General features: G+C 41.7%; 1 protein-coding gene across 6 annotated transcripts in view; it reads right to left on the reverse strand.

Annotated features, from left to right (window-relative positions):
* LOC139621855 (kelch-like protein 29) overlaps positions 1-15,083 on the reverse strand; it is a 200,879-nt gene that overhangs the window by 35,784 nt on the left and 150,012 nt on the right. The gene's annotated exons all lie outside the window — the stretch shown is intronic.

The raw sequence follows: 15,083 nt of genomic DNA on the forward strand, positions 1-15,083 counted from the left end.
CCCTTTCATTTTCAGACAAGAACTGTGACAAGCTGTGTGAGAACCAAGAAACCACAATCAGCCCTAGACTGTGTGTTTATAATAGACTTGAGTGTTTATGAAAGACTTATTATGGCACATTATGAGTCTGCTATTTTGAATTCAGCAGGCCTTGGCTGTCCCTGAGTCAATAAGCTTGTCGGGAAATGCAAAACAAAATGCAAAATAGAAAAGTTTCCTCTTGGTCACAGAAAACTACTAAGATAAATGGGAAAGTATAACTCAATTACCAAGACTGATGTGGCTGCCATTTTTTTTGGTTGCTTCCCAGCTCTCTTACTCTGCCTTTCTACACATAAAACATGCACTAATCCAAACATTTACTGTCCACACACTCACACTCACAGCAAAAACTTACACTGTTTGGACAGGGTATAAGAGATTCACAAAATCAATAGGTAAGAATCAATTTGTGTACATTTGTATGAGGCAATGTGTCTTGTTGCACACACACACACACACGCTGAGGACCTTGTGTCATTAAGAAGATACTCGAAACACATTAAGCACTCCTCACCCGATCTCTGCTCTCAGACATGTACCCACACGAACACAGACACACAGACACACACACACACACACACACACACACACAGCTTCTGGATAAAGACACCAGTGATCCAAAACACACAAACAGGTTGGCAGGCTGCCACATGCGTGTCTCAGGTCCTCTCAGTCTTCAGCAGCAGGCTCCAGTGAACAGACAAGACGACGAGCCGCCAGACAGAAATGAGCTGTGTGTTTATAAGCAGCAGGCAAGCCGGAAGAGGAAGGCAAGCCGGGAAGGGAGAGTAGGGTGATAGAAAGCGATAGGGAGAGTGAGAGAAGAGAGAAAGAGAGAGAGAGGGGGAAAACAAGGGAATGAGAGAAAGAAGGAAAGAGAAGGAAGGACAGCTAATCTTCATACACTAAACACCAAGACTAACCACTGGCTCATCTACTTGGATCAATATGTTTCCACACATATACTCTTCTGACAGGCACATCCATAGGTGGCTGTCTTTTCCCTCTGCTTCTTTCTGTTAAAAAAAAAACAACTATACTATACCCTTATGTTTTCCTTCCTCTATTTTCCTTTCAATGCTGGTAAAACAGAGCTTTTCTCCAGGAGGAAGAAAAAGGGTAAACGAGGAGAAAGATACAAAAACTACAATAGGCTTTGCTGAGGCTGAGCAAACAGACAGAGCAGTAAGCACTGCCTCAGACATATCGTGGACATACAGCTTAGACTTAGTGGACAGCTTAAAGCAGGCTGGCTGTTTTCCTCTGTGAGATTTTAAGAATGTGTTACTCAGCGTAGGACGGACAAGAAAGTAATGGCTCAAGGAGAAATTGTGACAGTGTCACTGTGAAGAAGGTCTGCTACACGAGCTAAAAAAAGGACAATCATGACAAAATACGGAAGGTGTAGGAGTTGCTGCCCCTTCCTGGCAGCGCGTGAAAGATGTGCGAACTTGGAGCGCTGCTAAAAATGATTTGAGTTGAACTCGTTCCCATCATGGGCAAGCTTTCACAGCTTCATGGCATCACGCCCCAGACTCCGAGCCTCAAACGGCCCTCAAGACCTCCAACAGACCTTGGATATGCAGCTAATAAATAGGAGTGTAGTTTTATAGGACAGTCACATGCTACAGCGGCTGTTCTTTGAAAAAAATTAAGTGAAAACGGGCTCTTTGTCTTCCCTCTCATGAGTCTCCAAACATACCCACACACACACACACACACACACACACACACACACACACACACACACACACACACACACACACACACACACACACACACACACACAAACATTAATTATATTGACTTTGTTCCACTATTGTTCCTCCGCGTGATTAGTTTGCAGCTATTGCTGTACGTGTTTGTACTCTATTTCTCTTTATCACACGCTATTTTTCAACTTTATTGGATTTTAAAAGTTTGACTGTTTTCTCTGTCTTTATAGGATTACATTTTCATCTCTTTTCATCTCCTTTTCTTTCATCCTATTAGCTTCAGTTTCAGTTTGTTGATATTGACTGCCTCAATTAACTTGGCAAAGTTTCTGTGTCTGTGTCAATTTGGGATTTTCTTTTTCCTGCATGCACGTCAATCAATTTTTAAAGTTTGGCTTAATATCTGTACAGGTTCATATTGTTCAAGGAGAAATATTACATTCAATCCCATCTTAAAACATAGTGAAGATGTACAAATATTTTTCCACTTTTATCCTAAAGCGTAAGGAGGACATGATTTTGAAAAGACAGACTGAAGAAGAACAGTTTCTTTGTTGCTTTTTCCCCACACATACTTCCTCCTCCAGTAAACCATCTTGAACCCCCACAGTGTCTAATTAGGGCAAACTAAACAATTCAACTTGCTGCTGCATCGTGCCAGATTCTATGCATGCAGGTCTTTATTATCATCTAGTGCACATGTGCAGGGTTGTCTCTGCGCTTTCCACTTGGCCAGACACGTCAGAGAGAGTCCACATCTGGGCACTGAGGCTGCTGCGCGGCTCTGACCCCTGAAGCCCTGAACACATTCACAAGCTAGCACAAACCAACACCGGCCTGTCAGAACGCAACAAAACAAGAGTGCGGCACCGCTGACGGGGAGTCACGGCATCGGATCAGATGGTTGTGTGGGTGTGTGTATGTGTGTGACTTTTCTCAGAGAACAAAGCCTCACAGGGACGGCTGTCAGTCAGCCGCGGGTTTGATGGGAGCTGGGTAGAGGGATGAAGGGATGGAGGATCGAAGGATGGAGACGAGCGGTTGGGGATGAAGGGATAACCAAGTCTTGACAGCTTGTTTCTCTTTTCCCTGACAGAGTTTATAGCCATGACAGTTTGGGGAGAAAATGTCTCCTTCTCCTGATTGTTACTGACCTTTTGTTTTATTTCTGCTATATTTTTAACCTGTCTATATTCAGGAAAAAAACTGCTGAGCACAAAAGACTCACATAAACAGATACATTAGACCCTGGTGGGTGCTAACTAGCGCAACCAGTCTTCCTCATTTTGCTATCAAGCAGCTTTGACTCTTGGCTACCACTGTTTATTTGCACTGTGATAGAAGTAGTACATTTAATTCTTTTTCTATCATTGAGACATTTACAACTAAAATGCAATGAAAAGTGTTTACTGCCTCCCATTTGAAATAAAAACAAGCTAGCAGTGATGCAAGCTATCTAAGGCATTGCACTGAAAAACTGTGGTTTTGAAATTCTAGTAACACTTTGTGACAGTTTTTCTGCTTTTCCTTGTGGTTTGTGATGCAGTTTGTGCCATTAAACCTGCATTAACAAGCCGTAAAAACATCACTGATTATCATCTTTTAAGTTGATTTAGCTAAACTGGTAGCAAACAGCTGCTTACTTACACATTCAGCAGAGATGGAGCAGCATTAGTATTCATTTGTAGTCGTGTTTGTGTCCACCTGATGAATTGAAGTCCAATACTCACTTATTAACTCTGCTTTGTCACTGTCTCTACTCCAGCAACAAAACATCTATCCCTTAGCAGCTAAGACTCCACTATGTTCACCAGTTTGGTATCAAGAAGATAGGGTCCAGTGGGTTTGTCCATTTGAATTATTAACACATGAATAGAAAAATATTTATTATAGGTTTGAGTAATTGAAATGGTCAATTGCAGCAACAACCAACTCTTCACTGAAACAGGAGAACAGTGCGGCAGCATACGCACAATGGCAACATCTGAACAGAACCCAGTATTAAATCTCTAAGAAGGTTTCAGTCATCGCAAGCTGTGAATTGTGCAGCGAAAAAAAAGTATATGCTCTGAGGAACGGACAGGCTTGTGTAAGAGCTGAATCTCAAATTGAAGTTGATGCCCACCCACGGAGCGTGACACGCACACACACACACACACACACACACACACACACACACACACACACACACACACACACACACACTCACAAAAACACCCACTGACAGTTTCTGTGTGTTGCTTCCATGCAACTCGACTTCAACTAAATGAAACCTATCTGTGACAGGAGCACGCCGCCCATGTTTTCCCCCATGCTGGAGCAAGCTGGATCCTCACTGCGGACATACACACACACACAAACACACACACACTTACACACAGATGTACAGTCACTCCTGAAGAAGAGAGGTTGATGAAAAGATGAAGACAGAACGGAAAGATTCTGTCGTCTCCTCTTCCCTGCTGCCACACTGGGCCTTATCTCACCTTGTTATGTGTCTGCTTGCTCTCTGCCCCATGCTGTGACCCTGCTTTCCTTATTCCTCTTCTTTTTTACCCTGCGGCTATCACCTCCCTCTTTCTCGCTCTCTCTCTCTTTGCCGACCCAACGGGAGACTTTGCTCTCTCTCTCTCCCTTTTCTCCTCAAGTCTTTCTCTCTCAAATCCCAAGAATCTTTGTTCTTTTTCCGATATACTTTCCATTTCATCTTGCTTCACTGCCTCCTGTTCTTTCACCTCACAACCCTTTTACCCAGGCGTTTGAGCCATTTTGACCTTACTTTAACCCGCTATTTTTGGGCACAATCAAAGGGACACTGTGGGGTTGGCTTCGGTAAAGTTGTACCAATATAGACACCTTAACACTTGAAAGTTACTCTGCCAGCTTAAAGCTGAGAGATCAATACCTTGCTCATGCACATGTCAGCGAAGAATCATTCTCCCAAGATCACATTTTCTGAATGTTCATCTTTCCTTTCAGTTCCTTTTTGACCTTGGAAATAGCATATGACAAAGCAATCTCACCTCAAGGTCTGTTTCGTTGCTGTTCCTTAGCTTTCAATCATATCACATGACGAAGAATGCACTTTTAAACCAACAACCAACTATTTCCAAGACAACTGGTCAGACTTCATGTATAGATGAAAATCATTTCATATGACTGAATGCTCCAGAAGAGCAACTAACCTTGAGCTGAGATTGTTTTGTCAAATACCAGAAAACATCAACCTGAAGCCTACCATAAGTAATATAAAGAAGATGCTGCTATATTTTCTCAAGGCGTATAAATGCATTTACAGTACATCTGTAAACGAGTCAATTTGCTGTGTTGAAATATTCACCTGAGTTCACGTGAAAACTTGCAGCACTTGTTGGGCTCACTATCACTAGTTTCATAGTTTGGAGTAGGTGACTGCATCATCTTTCATAAAGCTAGATGGTTACACTCTACCTCTGGCAGTCTTCAGATAAGCCCTGGGAATTGTTTCACAAAGATATTTTTGACTGGTCTGTATTAGGCCAGTCTTCATTTTGCTCACAGATTATTCTAATGCAAGTAAAACATTTTAAGCCAAAAACATTAGACACCTTACCTCCAGGCTAACTCAGGCCTAACACCAATGTTAACATGGTAACAGTCACTGACACCTGCACTGAGCAGTAGCACCCAGCAAAAAAACCTGGCTCATAATTTGTGGTTTGCTAACATTGTTATGGAGAGAGCAATGAAGAGGGAAAGAGTTTCCCAAGTAAAACCTTCTTGTTGAACTGTTGAATTCCTCAAAAAGGCAAACATTTTCTGCTGGGGTAAATGGAGCTGAGCTTGGATGCGGTTCCTTGATCGGCCATTTGTTTTATATTGAAAAAAGTCTTAATTTACCCAGAATTCATTGTGCCACAGTCTGGCTTAAGATAGTCAAGAACTAAACTGCTATCTAAACATATATCTGAAATCTGACTATTTGTTATATCTAAGCCATAGTCAAAGTCTATCTTTGTGAAACCTACCCTTGGATTCTAGTTCCAGTCTCTTCAGTTCAGTACAGAACTTATAGAAGCACTGCTTATAAGGTTAATAGCTCAGCGACATCCCATCTACCACAGAGTTATTGTATCATCACTGCTGCTGTAGCTTTCAGTGTGTTACAGTGAGCTTTCAACCACTAAGAGACATACTGTATATCAGAGTCGAGTAGACTTGTCACTTGTGGTCATCGTGAGAGCAGTTTCAACGCTTGGCCAGTGACTCTGGCCATTAAGAATGCTCAGTACAGCTAGAGGAGTCGAGATGTTTATTATTGTGTCTAACACTTCTCCTGTAAAGTATACAGAATTAACTATTAGCAGTATCCTATCTTGAATTGCAGATCATTTTTTTAACATTCTGCACCATTTTTAGGTCAGCAGTCACATAAAAGAAAATTTGGGCCAACTTAACTTCAGGTCAGATTTTCCTTGAGTTGTTTCCTTTCTATTGAAGCATGCATTCAGATGACACTCAGCTGAGTGAAAGTGTCAGAAGTCAGGAGCTTTCTCACTGTCAAATCTGGACTAGAGCTTTTTAAGGGGGCAGGGCATGGTAGTCTAAAACACTCTGCAGGAACTGGATCAGTTGTATCCAAAGCACAATCGTGAAGACCAAAAGTGACCACACCATCAGAAGATCAATATATTAAGCTTAGTTCCCTGAGAGACAGTAAAACAACATCACAGATGGAGGATTTGCTAAATAAAGAAGAGAAGACTCCAATCAGCAAAAGTCCTGTCAAAAGAAGGCTGTCTAGTAGTGGTCTCAGAGGATGGGTAGCAGTTTCTAAACCACTTCTCAGGAGGGGAAACAAGGCCAAATGCTTGGGGTGGGCTAAGAAATACCAGCATTTCACAGTGGTATTTCAGTCCTATTTACTGATGAATCCAAGTATGAGATGTATGTCAGTAATACAAGGGTGTATGCAAGGAGACTAGAAGGGAGAGAGATATCACAGTGTATCAAACCAACAGCAAAACATGGTGGAGGGAGTATTCAAGTCTGGGGGAGTTGGACACCTGCACCAAACTGACTACATCCTCACCAAGGAGGAGTACCATGTCTTCAGAGACATGCTGTACCCTCTGGTTTGGATCTTTGTGAAGAAGGATTCATACTGTGCCAGTATATTGACCCCAAACACACTTCGAAGCTTTGCAAGAACTACTTGAAGACCAAAGAAGACCAAGGAGTCCTGACCTTCATGGACTTTCCTGCTCACTCACTGTTGTCACAGTTACATGCCAACATGAGTACATGCTGTCATGTAAGCAAAAGGAAGAAAAGCCAAATACTAAGATAATCAAATTCTTTAACTGATATTATCATTTTTACCATCAAACAAATGCAAAATAAAAGTATCTTGAATCGTGGTCTCAGATTTTGGATCAACAACATATGTATAAATATACTACTTTAGTGTATAACTGGGGCTTTTACTTAGTGGGTATCACAGCCACAGTGACACCGGCAGTCTGTCTCTCAGAGCTCAGAGCCATTTATATCTCACTGCTGGTCCATTACCATTTCCTCTTATCTCAGCTGCTTCTCTCTATTCTCTCTTTTTTCCTTTTTTTCATTTTCTAATCCCGTGGTTTCTCTCCCAGGGTGTTAATTTGCTATGGTGAGGATCAGGGGCCAGAGGCTCCCTAATAATGTCAGGGTGCAATGTGCATGATTTGGAAAGTGTGTGTGCATGTGTGCATTTTGTTGTTCAGTGTGCAGGGTGCAGTTTGTTATTTGTCTGTTGTGCAACAAAGTGTGGTCCTGTGATTGTCTGTTGTACTTGGAGGTGAAGACAAACACTCAAAGTGTGCTCAAACCATGTTTAAAGGGTCCATTCACTCAAATGATTGTCTTGCATTTAGTGGTAACAATAAAAATGATTGAATTGGGTTTGTGGTTCTTGTAGCACTGTCAAATTAAATTAAAAAAACTCAACAGTGTCATGTCTCTCCAGAAACAGTGTCCCCTACGCTCAGGATAATCCTCACACCTCGCTGTGAACAGTTTTTGGTGGAACAACTTCCTACTGAAGAAACAGAGTAACTGGGACACTGTCACTGGAAAGAGATGTTCCTGTTGAATTTTTTAAATGCTATGTTCAATGCTGTGAGCAGCACACACTGAATTTCATTTCCTCCTCTATGTCTTGTATTGGTACAATGACAGAAATCTAAGGGAGAGATACAGTATTTTAAAATCTGGAGGAAAAAAACAAACATGACAGAGCTATAGTATCTGTATAGCCTATCAAAACTATAGGAGAGTGGGGAAATGTTTTCTATTTAAACTTTGTAGGACTTGAATCTCATACATTGATTCGATGGGCACGGTCACACATACATACATACAGTCTGAACAACCAAATCTGCACCATCAGCAAATGCAGTGATAAAGCTCTAACCAGGTTCACTCTGTGTGTTGAATATTGGATGAGATAGAAGCAGCTTTACAGCCTTGCAGCAGGTACAGCGGGTCAAAGTGCCAGATGTGGTATGAGCGATGCTGAGGCTGATCCATGTTCCTGTAAATGCTGCTCGCTTTGGGTCTGAGCATGAACTGCGGCTGTAGGAACAAAATGAGTCGAGTTTTCTGGCAGCAGCCAAGGCAATCGTTCACCTGTCTCACCCTTCTTTTTGCCCTCCTCCTCAGTAGCTCAGCCTGACAGTAGTCACTAGTCAAAAGGTCAAGCGGATGGAACCTTAATTTTGGCTGCAGCCCCTGCAGACATTCAGACCAAAGGTTATCTAATCTGGATTTACTGCCTCCATGTTACATTTATGAGACGAGATAGATGTGTTTGCTTGAGATTTCACTGATAAGCCACAGGAATATCAGAAACTCATACTCCAATTCTCCGGTGAATAGCTGCATCCAGCTCTCTCTCTCTCTCCCGTTTGCTCGCTCTGTTTCTTTCTCCCTCTCTCCCTCAAATACAATCTCAGGCTCCAGAAATAAAATCGGAAGAGGATCCGCTGAAGGGCACTCTTCACATAGAGCGATTAAGACATTTCTGGCACATTCTCCTGCATCCTGCTTTTCCAGTTTGAGAGGTGAAACAGAGTAATCTCATGCTGCATTGAATCTAAAAGACAAACCAGGCTGAATAATTACACAGAACAAGACAATAATCAACAAAGTCCTGACATAACAAAGGCAAAGCATATAATTGTCTCTCCAAACTGCTGACAACTTCCTCCGTTGCAATCGCCTTGCTTAATGGTCAGTGTTGAGTCTGTACAGCCAGAGAGACAGATGACAAATAAATTCAATTATTGCATGAAAAAGAGCCACTGTCAGTGCTGATGAGTAACAGTTGAGGAAACGTTGAGGCGATCAGCAAAACAGTGTTAATCGGACCTGAGCCAGAAGCAGTGGGTGGAAGACTTGAGAGGAAAGTCATCTGATGATCCTTTACAGATGATGATCCTTACAAGGTGTGAATCTTGTTCTCCCTTCTTTCCGGTGGTGAAGTGCTACGGACACTCTCCAAAGAGCTGCTGGCCACTGGAGGTGTGAATGAGTAGATGAATGTCACGCCTACAGGCTTCGGACCTCACAGAACAGCCTGGTTTTATTATTTAAACTGTAGATGCAAGCCAAGCTATTGTGCAGGCTGATTTAATGAAATCCAGCCATTTTAGACCACCACACAAGCAGCACAGTGTTTTATTTGCCCTCCTTTATGCTGCAGGAATGTAAAATGGTCAATAATGTTTGATATCAACAGTTCCAGTAATTTAGGGAGCAGTGTAAATCCTGCTGGAACACAAACCAAGGTTCTGATCTCAGTTTTGGAAAACAGAATCTTGTTCGAGGAAGCTTTAAACTGAGTAATCTATAACTACAAACACCCACTCATGTATGAGGAATGATTACATAGATAAACCGCTTGTGCAGAACCTGCTGCATATTTAAAATCTTATTTCAGTTTCCCTTGATGTTGCTGCTGTGCATTTGCTACTGTAGTTGTTAACTTTTCTGCTTGATTACAGATGATTAAGTGGACATAGAGAAGAGACAGACTAAGAAAAGACTAAGAAAGAGTGAGAGCGCTACCGCGTGAGGATTCTCCCCCCACAGTGTATGTACTTAAAGGTTTAACAATTGTGTTTATGTGTTTGTGTGTGTGTGTGTGTGTGTGTGTGTGTGAGCGAGACAGAGAAACAGTGTGAGCCGGTCTGGACCCCTGCGTCTCCTAGTCATTACAGCTCATTTGTCTGAGTGCTATTCCACTTGGCTGGGTTGAGTTAACAGTTTGCCCCGGCGCTCTCCACCCTACTCTGAGCCGAGCACAGCGACACATGCAGAGAGAAGGAAATGGGAACATAATGTATGGGTTTGTCTGAGCGGGTGCATACACATACACACACACACACACACACACACACACATCATGTAAACCAAAGAAAACTTTTCTTGCTCCTTACTTGGACATAAACACACCTATGGATGTTAAAATCATTGAACTCAGAATCAATCTTATGACTTAAGACAAAAAGGTTTGTGAGTCAACTCTCAGCACCAGCGGCTGTTTAATCCTCCTGATCCCCTGCAAAGTCTAATGACAGCTAATCAGATGCACATCCACACTCTAATTAACCAATTAGCAGCTAATGGATACACATACACCATGCAAAACACTGTGGATTCATTATGAGACACTCATAGTTTTCGCTGTACCCAAGACTCTTTTCTGGCCAAATGAGGAAGACAGGAGGCCTTAACAAAAGACATCAGATACATCCCCCCTATGTTGTTGCAGCAGAAAACTGCACTGTGTTGTGACAAAGACAAAGATGTAAATAAGTAGGCCTAACATTCAAATCAGTGCACATATTATGTTAAAAAAGTAGATACAATCATGCCATCTCTGTGCACACACATACCAACAGTTCTTTATATTCAAAATTGTGTCTATGTTTGAAGATCACAGACACCCAATTTCTATGCTGACTATCTTTTTGCCCCCTTATTTAACATCTAATAAAATTAATGGGCAGAGCATCCACCCAATAAAATGTTCCAAAATGAAAAATAGGTGTAAAGTGAGAAACAGGATGGTCTCATTTTCAGTCAGCAAGGCCGCCCAAAAATAAACATTATGTCATGGTGGTTTTTCAGACTTTTATGACTCTTGCCTTGTTGTAATTCTGAGAGAAAAACAGCTTCATCCAAATGTTGTCCAGCCTTCTTATACATACATACATACATACATACATACACACATACATACAGAGGGTCCAAAAGTGTGAGAGCACTTTGTCATTCACTTGAAAACATATATATTTTTTAAACCAGTTCCATAAACTGTGCACAAGAACACACAAACTGAAATAATGTGGTGATATACCAGGACCTATCCCAGTGACTGATGTAAAAATGAACCATCAATAAAAACTGGGCAATTAAGTTAAGAGAGAAATTACAACAATGCAGCACAGCAGGATTCTATATAAAGAAAAACCTGGGTAAACAACACAATTATCTGATGTGTGGAAACCATCTGGCTGCTTCTATTCAGCTCCAATAGAAATAACTTTTTTAGAGCCTTTAGCTAATGGAGCAACAACTGAGTAAATGCCGGTCTTTTGGTTAAGCACAAACAATTTCATGCCATTCCACCCTATGAACATGTTGCAGAGTGGATATTCATAGGCCATTAATATTCATATTAATGGTTTTCTTGTCCTTGACATGATATATGAGCTTAATATGGAAAAAATTATGAACTGGTAAATAAAGTATTTAAGAGATTTTGAAAGTACTTCTCATGCTACTATCAACAATCCCCCAGGTTTTTACCACCATAATATAATATTTAAAGCTGCTATAATCAATTTTCTTTATTAACAATGGATAAAATGACTACCTGTAATGTGAAATGTGTCACTTGTAATGAAGAACCCATAGACATTGATCACTGACTCTGCACTTCCCCTCAGCTCTGAGCCTTTCAGCGTCTTTTAATTAACTGGTGTGGTTTTACATCCCATAACTTTACTGTTTTAGATTTACTCTCACTGCTCTCCCATCAGTTTCCAGCAGAAGCAGGGAACTGTTTTCAGCTGCACACTACCTGCCCAGGACCAAGTGACAGACCGACACAGTTAGCGACTAGCTAGTAGCTAAAACCATAGATATTTCCCTCAGGAGCTGCTGAAGACAAAACAGAGCTAAAAGGAGAGAGAATACTGGACGTCATTAATGCTAACATTGCTCTGAGTCTGCTGGATGTGTAAATCAGCCACTGTTAGCACCAACTTTAGCTCATGATAGGTTACTTCCTATTTTAGTGTTCGATGTTAAGTGAAAGGAAATTGCAATTGAGAAAATGCACAGTGTCCACCACAGAGAACTGACAAGTGTACTGTTGAAAAGTTAAATGTCCAAAAATCCCCCTCCACAAATTAACACAAAAATGTGTTTCCTATATGTTCCTAAAGTATTCATTTAATAACCAAATTTAAAATCCTAATAAAAAGTCTTTGATTAAAAAAATAAATAAGTTATTTATACTATTTTTCCACTCTCAAACACTGATACCTCAATAGTCCAGTATTGCTTGGTCTCTACTAATGAATGGTAAGTGAACACCTGCACTGAGTCTAACTACTATCATCAGATGGACAGATTTAAGTCTTAATGTGAAAAGGTGCTAATTAAAAATCTGTCTCAAAGAGTAAACAAAATTTCAAGCCTGCAAAAGTTCAGTGCAATTCAAGTCAAATATATCACGAGTGAAAAGACTGAACGTTTGAGGCGCTCAGACGAGTGTCCGCACATACACACTGTATGAGCACAAACACACCCACATATGCACGCGACTCACAAGTTCACAGATTGACTGTGCTCAGCAAGAAGCACTTCACGGATGGCGGTTTTCCTTTCTTTTTCCGCCTGACAGACTTATCAACCGAGCTCAGGTGGTGCCCCATCTGCTTACGCACATTTAAAATACACACACAAAACACACACACCCACACACTCACTTACTGCTTACACAAGTAGACACATGCTCAAGGAATAAACTCAATCAAATGTCTGCCCTTCAAATTTCATTTCTGATCCCCCTGGGTCCTTCTCTCCCTCCCTCTCTCTGACCACATCCCGACCTCTCCTCCTGTTCTCCCGCGACTTTCTTGTCCTCTGTGAGGCAACCATACTCTCCAACAACCTCACGCCCTCCTTCCAGTTTTTATTTAATCTCTCTCACTGTCCTTCATGTCCACGTGCTAGGCCCCACATCTACCCTGCAATCCCAGTGACCATGCACCCTGCTGTGCCGAGCCCACCCTGTCCAATGCAGCAGATGGCTGAACAACACATGCAAACAGCACACACCACACACACACACACAACAAAAAAATGGCATAAAAAAACACACTCATGCCTCCAAGAATAGACACAAGTACACATTATGTTGACATACATTTGTATTTATCTGTACACCAAGTACAGTACCTCAGAACACAGCTTTTCACACTTTACATTAGAAGCTGACACACAGACACACTGATGAAACACTCAGTGCAGTTAGTCAGTCATAATAAGGACTTCAGCTTCAGAGGAACTCAAAATTTGATCGGGAAAACTTACATATATTTCTCATTCATTGAGCCATCGGGGTGTTATGCATCATGAATGTATTCATCCCGCCAGCATTTATGCATTTATATAATTCTGTTGTACAGAGCCACAAGCTGCTGTGAATCAATACACACTTCGGCCTGCATAATGGGGCTGTAGGATGCATAAGATATGCACATACCAAACACTATGAAATGGGCCTTGACAGCAAACGCTTCAAGAAACTGCTGAGAACAAAGGGAAACTACTGGAGGATCTAGGATGAGGAATGGGAGGATGCTGCGCACTTATAATGCCACAAATGTCTATTCTCAAGAGGCAAATGATTCTTTATAAAGCCTCCTGTGACTGCATTACAGGCAATTAAAGATGCAAAAATATTAACCTTGCACAAATTCCCCCACTGTTTGTTTACTGGCAAATAAACACACTGGCTGGACAACAGAGCTGGCTGGTAAACTGACCTCTCCATAAAGTGCCATTTGTTAGGCAATTATCTTTATTCTACCAAGCAGAAAATAACTTGTGCTGAATGGTAAAGTGTGCTGGTGCGAAGCTCATAATACCATGCAGACACTATAATTAGGCAGCTCTTTACAGGGGGAAAGAGTAGGGTCCTGGCCGACCTGAGGGAAAAATCTAACAGCCAAAAGCAATTTGCAGGCGCCTACCAATTTCCATGAATGATTCTTTGATTTTGACGATGTAAACAAAACTGGTCTTCAGTGGCTTGGATATCGGCAGCAGTCAGACAGGATATGGTTGGCAGGCTGCTTAGAAAGTCAGGATAGACCTGATTGTGCATAGTTGCTGTTAAAAAGTTGTTAGATGTTTATGTGGTGTTGGCTGTAAAAGAGTTTGGGTTCAGAAGCCCACAAAACTAACTTTTCATGGTAACCTGGATGAGGATTGATTTCAGGAGCCATTTATTTGATTGTGAAAAGAAAAACCTGTCCTTGGGAAATATGATGTGTTACCCATAGGTGCTGAAACCATGGGCGCTTCTGGGCGCAAGCACCCCATGCAGAATGCCAAGCACCCACACGTGGGAGTGTGTAGTTGAGGCCAAATTTACATTGATTTGATGACAAACTCCAGGTTGGTGCTAGTTTGGATCAGGCGTACAGACTAAGCCACTGTGGTTGTTTCACTGTCCTCATCAAATCACAGAGCACCCCTTCGATTGATCCAATCTAGCATTTACCACACTCCACCTGACCCAGCACAGACTGCACATGCACAGTATAACATTATCTTTGCGTTTCATGTTGTGTGTTATTAAACTTATTAGCCTCCAGTCCCTCTGTGTGTGTATCTGTGTCAGTCATTGCTGTTCATTTCCCACGGTGCTGAAATACTGACTTTTCCAAATCCGTATAGCTACAAGTCGTGGAGGCTGTGGCTTTTGCAGAGGGGCTATATTCGGAGTGGGGGTGGGACATTCAACTGTTTGGAGCATCCACCAGCAGAAACATAAATCTGTGCCTACGGCATTACCCTTGTGTACATTTATGCACAATAACCCTGTGGAAAAAAATATGGAGCTCTAAATCACTGCTTTCTAGTTATGGGCTAAAATTAATACAATACAGTGGCAAGTCAGGATCACCTTGTGGAGACCTGACCTCTGTGTCACCTTGTTGCACTAAAACACAAGTAGTGCATGGTTGTTTATGGGAGCATAGATGCTGTCAATGTGTTCTGGGT

This window comes from Trachinotus anak, unplaced genomic scaffold (assembly GCF_046630095.1).
Source record: "Trachinotus anak isolate AG129_WGS33_773 ecotype Australia unplaced genomic scaffold, CSIRO_AGI_Tana_v1 ptg000005l, whole genome shotgun sequence".
Taxonomy (NCBI): Eukaryota; Metazoa; Chordata; class Actinopteri; order Carangiformes; family Carangidae; genus Trachinotus; species Trachinotus anak.